The 10233-nt window shown below is 43.9% G+C and overlaps 1 long non-coding RNA gene across 2 annotated transcripts; it reads left to right on the plus strand.

Annotated features, from left to right (window-relative positions):
* Window positions 1-545: 545 nt before the first annotated feature.
* On the plus strand, window positions 546-9477 carry LOC148124008 (uncharacterized). Of its 2 annotated transcripts, none has more exons than XR_015740451.1 (2): window positions 546-650; window positions 8578-9477. It is a non-coding gene; the product is annotated as an uncharacterized LOC148124008 (long non-coding RNA). The 2 variants fall into 2 exon arrangements; XR_015740450.1 differs by lacking the exon at window positions 546-650 and adding an exon at window positions 3831-3969.
* Window positions 9478-10233: the final 756 nt, after the last annotated feature.

Below are 10233 nucleotides of genomic sequence, written 5' to 3' on the forward strand. Positions count from 1 at the left end.
GTTTATTTATCATATTTAGAAACGATCCATCCATCTCTTTCATAGAGCAATTCTGGGTGGTGTAAATAGACGTTAAAACATAAAATATATGTGAGTATTATAGTAAAATAGTTAAAAGAATAAAAGATTTAAAATTGTAAATATTTTGGGAAAGAGCCCTGAGAGGGTTAAACAGCCTGATGGTGGTGTACTCATCAATAGACCGTAAGCGATCAGTAATTATTTACTGCAAATGTATATCTGTCTTCTCAGAAGAAAACTTGTGTAGAAAAACTTGTAAGATTACAGACTTTAAGGTACACATTTTTCTGTGGCATATTTTTATGGACTACAACTCTTTTCTTTAGATGAATTAATTATAATCCTTGATAATTTATGAATGTCATTAAGACTGAATATGTTTTTAGTCAACACTCTTGAAATCATGTCCTTCGCAAGAAATATAAAAATGTTGTGAACCTACATGTTAACAGAATAATACCTCTACTTTTTAAAGTTTCTGGGGGAAAAAATTTCCTTCTCTATTTATATTCTTCTCAGGTTTCCTCGGACAGCTATAACAATGCTCCAATCAGGATGCCTACAAAACCTGCTTTTACAATCCTTGCACATAGATACAGTATTCTGGGGAAGTCAAGGTGGATATGAAGGTATGAAGCATTGGCTTAATACAGGGGTGAGATTCAATTTTTTTAACAAACAGTTCTGTGGACGTGGCCTATTTGTGGGTGTGGCTTGGTGGTCATCTGACTGGGTGGCCATGTGACTGGCAAACCAAATATAATTGGTCCTCGCTTAATGGCCAGTTGCTCAGCAAATGTTCTAATTTTTGACTGACCTCCCCAGAGCTACTTGACCTGTTTTTGGAGTTTTGACAGCCACACACACACACACACACACATACACACACTTATGACCAGTTAAAACATCCCACATAGTATTGTGATTGAGGTTTTCTATGTTTTTGCCAGTTTCCAACAATTCCTTCTGGTTTCTGATTAAAAATGCCTATTGGGGAAAATGAGACTTGTTTAACAACCAGTGTTTGCTTAATGATCACAAGGTTCACTTAACGACCATGGTGTTTGCCTAACCCAAGGGTCTGCAACCTTAAACACTTTTCTATTTTCTTTTAAACAGGTATCTCTGTCTCTGCTTTCTTTCTTTCTCCTTCTTTCTCATCTCTCTCTCTTCGTTCTCTTTCTTCCTCATCTCTTTCTCTTTCTCTCTCTCATCTACAACTGCTAAGATTGGAAGCTGTTTTTAATAATCCTATTTCTTTGCAATTTTTTTCACACACATTTGTGCATATGTATCCAATACTATTTCTTCCTTTCTGCTATGTATGCAAAATGGGCAATGATTGTGTGCGTGCGTGTGTAGCATGTGTATATGTGTGTTATGTATGTGTATGGATATGTACATATATTTCACTATTAATGTGTCCCAGCATACTTACGGTAAAAAAATGACAATAAAAGTTATCATATCCTATCTTTCTTCTTTCTTTCCCAACCCCATTTCTCCCCACACCCTATTTTGTGTTGGCTTCCCAGCCAAGTACTTACCAGGTCTGATCCTGTTTAGCTTTCTAAAATCAGCCTAGTGACATCAATACCAAACTAAACTACCCAATAATTTACCTACCGTCACTATCTTGCACCTGATTTCAATATAAACAGCCAATCTGCAGTATTACTAAATTTTGCTAGGCATCTGCTGCATATTACTCTCTTCGTTGATAATCTAGTCCAGAGGTCCCCAAACTTGGCAACTTTAAGACTTGTGGACTTTAGCTCCCAGAATTCTCCAGCAGCATGTTTGGGGACCGCTAATCTAGTCTTAGCTGGGCAAAACAGTCTGGAGTCACTGGCAAATGCAGCTCAGTGTGGAGAAAAGTTGTGCATCTCCCCATATTGCTTTCTCCTTGAGCAGCCTCATCCCCTCTCATTTGTGAAGCACACTAGAGCGTGGCGAGAAGAATATGGGGAAACAAGCAACTTTTCTCCGTACCAAGAGGGCTGCTCTCTCTCTCTCTCTTTCCTCCACTCTTGGCACGGAAAGCAGTTGAGGCGGTCGGTCACCTGTCCCGGGGCAGGGGTGGGGGATGCAGCAGCAGCGAAGCAGAAATGGCAATTCTGGTGGCATCGGGGCTTCTGGGACCTGTCCATGCCTGTCCCTCCCCACCATCCATGCAGTTGCACATGTGGTGCATCGGGGCTTCCAGGCTCTGCTCCCCGCAGCTGCCGTCAGCTGCCCTGGACTCGATCAAGAGGCACTTTGCTGACATGAGCCTCTCCACGTGTTCTTTCCTGCTGCTGGTTTTGGGAGAGCAAAAGTTTCCCAAAACAGAGGAAAGCTTCTGAATTCCCCCCCCCAATTGGAAATGGCTCCTGGGCAAGCAGAGAGAAGCAGGATTCAACCTAGCTTGCTTCTCTGCTTGCACGGGAGCCATTTCTAATGGGAGTGGGGACTTGGAAACTTTCCGCTGTACTGGGAAACTCTTGTCTGCCATCAACAGCAGCAGGAAGGAACACATGGAGGCTCATGGAGGCTCGACCCAGGTTAGCAGCTGTTTCTATTGCATCACTTGCTGCTATTTTTGGGAGAGCAAAAGTTTCACAAAACAGTGGAAAGCTTCCAAATCCCTTCCATTGGAAACGGCTCCCGGGCAAGCATAGAGAAGCAGGATTCAACCTGGCTTGCTTCTCTGCTTGCCTGGGAGCCATTTCTAATGAGAGGGGGACTTGGAAGTTTTCCACTGTACTGGGAAACTCTTGTCTCCTGTCAACAGCAGCAGGAAGGAACATGTGGAGGCTCCAGCCAGATTAGCGGCTGCTTCTATTCTATCACCTGCTGCTGTTTTGGGGAGAGCAAGAGTTTCCCAAAACAGCGGAAAGCTTCTGAATCCTCCCCATTGGAAACAGCTCCCGGGCAAGCAGAGAGAAGCAGGATTCAACCTGGCTTGCTTCTCTGCTTGCACAGGAGCCATTTCTAATGGGAGGGGGGACTTGGAAGCTTTCCGCTGTGTGGCAGCAGGTGAGACAAGCAGCCGCTGACCTGGCCAGATCCTATACAGGTCTCTCCACATGTTCCTCAGCGGAAGGCAAGTGGTGGGGGAAAGGTGACTGGCGGTGGAAGCAAAAGGCAAGTGTGGGGGAAGGTGACCAGCGGCAACAGCAAAAGGCAAGTGGGGAGAAGGCAACTAGGGCTTGCAGAGCCTCAGTCACTCAGGGAGGTGAGTAAAGACAGGGCCGCAACAGAAGGCAGGCAGCAATGGCTGCCCTGGTGGGCGCACAAGAGCAGGCTTCAGGCAGCAGTGTTGTGCATGCATGCAATGTCACGCATGCATGATAAGGACTGACAGGCAGGCAGCAGAGAAGTGGGCAGAGAGGTGCAGGGCCAGCCAGAGACCTGATTCTCCAAACTACCAGGAACTGTAACAACCAGTTCTATAGAACTGGGCTGAACCAGTAGAATCCCACCCCTGGCTTAATACCATTGACAGGAGAGCCCAGGCTCTGCTTCAATACATTAAAGAACATAATTTGATCATTACTGAAGATTCCTTGGATTGGTTTTTGATTAGTATTATACATCCTGTGGGAATAAACTTTGACTTGGGTATTGGGTAATGATTAGTCTAAGACCTTATACATACATGCTTGCTTAAAGGTCACTGAGATAGTGTAAGGAAATTAAGAACAAACACTAGAAACAATCAAGCAGCTCAGACAACTGTAAACAAGTCTGTACTATATCTAATTATTGTAATCCACAATGTGACTATACTTGCTATGCTAAAAATCTAATTAAAAGGGAGCACTGGAATTTGCTCTGGGCTCTCATCCCGAGAACACTCGCTTGTGTCTCATCTTTTCCATGAGAGACCACCACAAGTGGTGATCCCGACGTGATCCACTGCATGTGGTACGTGTCCAGACCTCTGTGTTTCCTCGCCTGGAATAGGTAAAGTACGTACTTAACTATTGCTGGACAATAGGATTTTTCAGGGAACATGGGGGGAAAACTTTCTCAGCCACAGGAACATGTTAGTGAGCTGCTGAAGTTAGTCAGGACAAATTTCTTTCTCTTTAAACCTTCTGGAGGGGAGTATATAGTTCTTTCAAGAGGTAATGTGAAAAAGCTGCTGCAAGAGATCTGGCGGCAATGCCCCTGGTACTCAGAGAAGGGCTCTTTAAAGTTAGACACATGGAGGAAAATTGGAACTATCTTTCATGAGGAACCACGGGCAACAGCTGAAATTTTGACATATTGGAAGGTTGTTATGACTGCTTTAGAGACCCAGCAACAACCTCTTTTAAAACCTTTAGCAGAACTTCCTCCTTATAAAGGAATTGTGTTGCACCCTCTGACTCCAAAGCTGGAGTATGTTTTCTCACCCCCAACAGCGCCTACACATGTGGATGAGAAACCCCAGCCACAAATGGGAAAAGTTCAAGCAATGATGCATCAAACTTTCAATGAGGGGAAATTAGAACCTGATGAGATTCCCCAGATGAATTTGTTTCCAGTAAATAGGCAAGTGGATGCTCAAGGCAACATGGAGGCGGAATGGGTTCCAATTCCGTTGGCAGTACTTAGGGAAATCAAGAAAGCCGCTAAAGATTATGGTATTCAAAGTCCTTTTACAAAGGGTCTTCTGACAAGTTTGGCTACCTCACGCATGATTTCTAATGACTGGAAAGATTTAAGGAGAATGATATTGAGTTCTACTCAGTATGTGGTTTTTGATTCAGAGTACCAAAAGGGAAGCTATCACTAGGGGACGAAATTCGGGGGGCTGTATACGCCAGACCAAATCTATGGGGCAGGCTTGTTTGAATCCACTGCTGATCAAGCTACTAATTTGCCTGATCACGTACTTCCCGTGGTTATGGCGGCTGTCCTTGGGGCGTTGTCCCGCATCCAGGATGTGGGAACCCCGGCATGGTCTTTTTCTCAAATTAAGCAAACAGCATCTGAGTCTTATAACGATTTTGTGGAAAGATTACAATTGGCTATTACCCGGCAGATTTCTAATGAGGAAGCGGCAAAGGAACTTTTGCTGAGATTGGCAGTCGAAAATGCAAACGCTGACTGCAAGCATATCTTACAGCCTTTGGTGGCTAGAGGTGAGGTTACTCTGGCTGATCTGTTAAAGGCATGTGCAGTGGTGGGTTCTCAGGCTTACAACATGGAGACTTTGGCTATGGCATTACAAAGAGGGATGAAACCTACAGTAAACTGTTTTAATTGTGGGGAGCCTGGCCATTTTAAAGCCCAGTGCCGAGGCCCTGGGGGGGGAATGGCGTCAAACAAAAACAAAAATAAGGACGTCCGCCCGAAGTCGGTCTGTCCGAAATGCAAAAAAGGGTTTCATTGGGCAAATCAATGTTGCTCTGATCAGAACCAAAATTTGGGAAACCAAATTTGGGGCGTGCAGCTAGCCCCGCTCCCAAGGCTGTTACAAAGGCATTGCCCGCAACTACCGGGAATGCAGGTTTGTGTTTAAAAATGTTGCACTCGATTGATGTGACTTTTCCTAATCAAGTGTACATTGAGGACACTCATTTGCATGGGCCACTGCCAGAAAAAACAGTGGGATTGGTACTTCCCAGGTCTTCTGCATCAAAAAAGGGGTTCTTTGTTATTCCAGGGGTTATTGATCAAGATTATAAAGGGGTCATTAAGATACAATTGTACACTGATACTCCTGCATCATTAATGGCCGGTGAACCTATTGCCCAGTTATTATTGCTTCCATACATTCCTATGAATCCTTTAACTGGGATCCCACGAACTGGCGGTTTTGGGTCCACTGAAATGGCCAGTTCTCCAGTTGCTGCAGAATTGCTAGCACTGACAAAAAATTTGACTACAGACCAACCAAAAATGACAATTGAAATTCAAGGAAAATCATTTTCTGGCCTTATAGATTCCGGAGCAGATGTCTCTGTGATACGCCAAAAGGAATGGCCAAATGAATGGGTGCTTGAGGACTCTCTGGCTGTTCGTGGAGTAGGTGGTATGCAGTTTGCAAGAAGTAGTGTACATTGGTTGATGGCATTGCATAGAGCAACTGGCGAGACCGCAAGGATTCAACCTCTTGTGTTGCCCCTGCACATAAACTTGTGGGGTAGAGATTTGCTGTCACAGTTCCGCACAAAAATTGTTATTGGATAATGGAAAAGTTACAACTGTTAACCTCTCAGCCAGTTTGGATTGACCAATGGCCACTTCCACAGGAAAAACTTGTAGCTTTACATCAATTGGTAGCTGAGCAGCTACAATTAGGCCACATTGAGCCAACTTCTAGTCCGTATAACACTCCGGTATTTGTTATCAAAAAGAAAAATGGAAAATGGAGATTTTTACATGACTTCAGAGCTGTCAACGCCATCCTTCAACCAATGGGAACGTTACAATGTGGCTTGCCTAACCCTAACCTGATTCCGCGCAATTGGGATCTAGTTGTAGTAGATTTACGGGATTGCTTCTTTTCTATCCCTTTGCATACAGATGACAAGCAATTATTTGCCTTTACCGTACCTGAGTTGAATAACAATGCACCTACCTTTCATTACCAATGGAAGGTTTTGCCACAAGGAATGCTAAACAGCCCAACGATGTGTCAGTCATATGTTCGAACGGCTTTGGCTCCATTCAGAACCTCCCATCCTGGGTGGAAGGTTTACCATTACATGGATGATATTTTACTTGCAGCTCCCAGCCCACCGGAACAGTTAAGGCAGCGTTACCTTGCCTTAAAGAGGTATTATTACAATTTGGACTTCATATTGCTCCAGAAAAAATTCAAAGTCAAACGCCATATGCCTACTTAGGGCATAAGGTCCTTGCAACCTATGCTCATCTGGTCATTCCGGAAATCAAAACTGAGGAAAAGATTTCTCTAGTAAAATTACAACAAATACTAGGGACAATTAATTGGGTTAGACCCTACCTGGGGTTAACTACAGTGGTACTCCAGCCTTTGTTCTTGGCCCTAAAGGGCTCCGCAAGACCGGACTCTGCTATAACCTTATCAGCGGAACAAAGGGAGGTACTGGCACACGTAAATGTGGCTTTAACGCAGCGTTGGGTTGATCGATGCATTCCTGACACTCCATTTGCTTTGGCAAACTCCAGCCTTGCCTACGGCAGCTTTATTTCAATTACATGAAACACAGGTTTATATCATTGAATGGTTGCATTTGCAGAACACTCCCAGAAAAACAGTTTCTACTATGGCTATGCTTTATAGTGAGTTAATCATCAAAGGCCGGAATCGCAGTATGCATTTATATGGCATAGATCTAGTTCAGTTATTTTTACCTATCTCCCTCACTTTGTGGGAAACTTGGTATAGTCAATCCATTGAATTGCAAATTGCTCTTGAAAATTGGCCAGGGAAGATTTCTTGCCATACCCCCAGTGAACCCCGTTTCCAGTTGCTTCGAAATGTATCTGTAAATTTTAATTCAGTTATTGCTAAGCAGCCTGTTGAGGGCATGACCGTTTATGCGAACGGTGGTAAGACCTACGGCGCTTGTGCATGGAGACAGGAAGGGGTATGGAAAACAAAGATTACCCCTCCTCAGCAATCAGCACAAAGGGCTGAATTAGCTGCTGCTATTTTGGCCTTACAGGAATTTGCGCAAGAACCGCTAAATCTAATTGTGGATTCTCTTTATGTTTATCAATTGATACTTAACATTGAATTTGCTTATCTTTCCCCATCTGTTGATGCTAATCTTATGAGTTTGTTTTTAGCCCTGCAAAGCTGTCTTCATTCTTGCACACATTCTTTGCATATTGCACATATTCGCAGCCACCAGCCACTTCCCGGGGAGCTGCAGGAAGGGAATGACGTGGCCGATGCGGCCGCCTTGGCCATGTCCTGCCTCTCGCTCTCCCCTGTTACTCCGTGGGATTCACAGAGCTATTTTCATCAGAATGCCAAAGCTCTTTGTAAACAATTTGGTCTCACTGCTGCAGAAGCTGCAGCTATTATTCAGCAATGTCCTAGTTGCAGTGCCCAATCCAGTGCTCTTCCTCAAGGAGTAAATCCTCAGGGAACAGCTGCTTGTCAACTATGGCAGATGGATGTCACACAACACCCTCCTTTCAAACCATGGCACCATCTGCATGTCACCATTGATACCTATTCAGGATTCATTATGGCAACACCTCAACGAGGAGAGGCTACAAAACATGTAATCAACCATTGTCTCCGTACCTTCACACATGTGGGGCCACCAATGGAAATAAAAACCAATAATGTCCCTGCTTACATCAGCACCGCCTTTGCGGAATTTTGTCATCGATGGTCAATTATACATAAATTTGGCATTCCCTACAATTCCACTGGTCAGGCCATCATGGAACGAGCTAATCAGACACTCAAATAAGCACTCCTTCATATAAAAACAAAAACGGGGGAAGTGGATGGATATGGTTTGCCTTACATACAAAACATTCTTAATATTACCTTATACACTTTAAATTTTTTAAACATGACAGGATCCCCTGCTGCTACAGCAGCCAGTAGGCATTTTGCTTCCTCCTCTTCTGCAGGTACACCAAGACCGAAAGTTTGGTATAGGAGACTGCCAGATCCAACGTGGAAAGGACCTGTCCCACTGATAACTTGGGGCCGAGGATACGCTGCCATTGAAGATGAGGGGACAGTTGTTTGGGTTCCTGCTCACTGTGTGCGTCCTTATCATCAGCCAAAGGGGCAAGGGGGTGGATTTGGGGGAATGGAAAAGAAACACGTTGATCCAGGACATGGAGAAGCTAGCAAACCTTCATAATAAAACTGATTGTTGGGTATGTATGCACATGCCAACTCACAAAACATCAGGGCTTCCAATGGTTGCAGTACCTCTGCCCGAAGGCGACTGGTATAAGGAACAATGCTATGGTTGTTCGGGGACGTGGTCTAGCAGTTGGACTACAAGTAACATAAATACCTTACACCTTGGAAGCCGGATCCAAGAGGTGGTGGGTATCTGCTGGACCCACAATGAGACGGTAGAGAATATGACTTACTTGGGAACATATCCATTTTGTAACAAAACAATTGTTATTGGCAATGGAAGTCGGGTTTATTCGGGTGACATGAAAACAAAAAATCTTACTTTGTACACAACATTTCTTATTTTGATATCATATCTTTGATCCATGAAAATGGGTGTCCATATATTCCTGCCACATGCTGTCCCACCACGAAAGAAAACCAGCTGCCTAAATGTGCAAATGGGAATAACGCACCATCGTCCACTTATTTGGCTATGTTAATGGAGTCCTTTGCAAAACTAATCTATGCTGAGCCAAATAAGGTTGGTCATCTCCTGGGAGCAAATCTATGGTTGCTGTGTGGACGGATGGCCTCTGATCGCATGCCAGCATGATGGAAAGGGGTCTGCACCTTTGGGAAAGTAATCCCATCTCATGTCATTTTAAAATCTTTGGGGACTGCTCATATCCGCAATGCGCATTCTGCAACAGAAGTAAACTCTGTTTTGACCCATTACTGGACACAAGTATCAAGGGGAGTTATTCCCCCTTTAGGAGTCATGATGAACTATAAAGATTTACATTGTTTAAACAATTGGACAGTTACTATGTTTAAAGACACCATTAAAACGCTAAAGCTGCTTGAAGAAGAGCAAGGCAAAATTCTTGACTTTGTCCTGCAAACCAGATATGTGGTGGACACTATTTTGGCTGCGCAAGGGGAGTTTGCGCTGTGGTTCATACGCATTGTTGCATGTATATCTCTGATTATTCTCCAAATATTACAGCTACTATACCGCACATGGAACAAACCTTGAAGGAGAATCCATTACAATCGGAGGGTGAGGGACTGGATGTGTGGTCTGCACTTTGGTCCTGGTTGCCAGATGGTTCATGGATTGATCACCTAATTGTTGGAGTGATATTGCTTATTATATTTTCTCTTTGTGTATGCTGTTGTATCCAATGTCTCCCTGGACTTTTGGGAATGTGTCGGGTGAAGCCTACGGAAGGAGAACTGCTGTTGCAGATGGCGAAAAGCTACTGAGGCATCCGCGATCATCAAAAAACTAAAACACGGGAGATGTGGGAATAAACTTTGACTTGGGTATTGGGTAATGATTAGTCTAAGACCTTATACATACATGCTTGCTTAAAGGTCACTGAGATAGTGTAAGGAAATTAAGAACAAACACTAGAAACAATCAAGCA

The sequence above is a fragment of the Pseudonaja textilis genome, chromosome Z, assembly GCF_049901715.1.
Source record: "Pseudonaja textilis isolate UNSWEBS1 chromosome Z, rPseTex1.2, whole genome shotgun sequence".
Taxonomy (NCBI): Eukaryota; Metazoa; Chordata; class Lepidosauria; order Squamata; family Elapidae; genus Pseudonaja; species Pseudonaja textilis.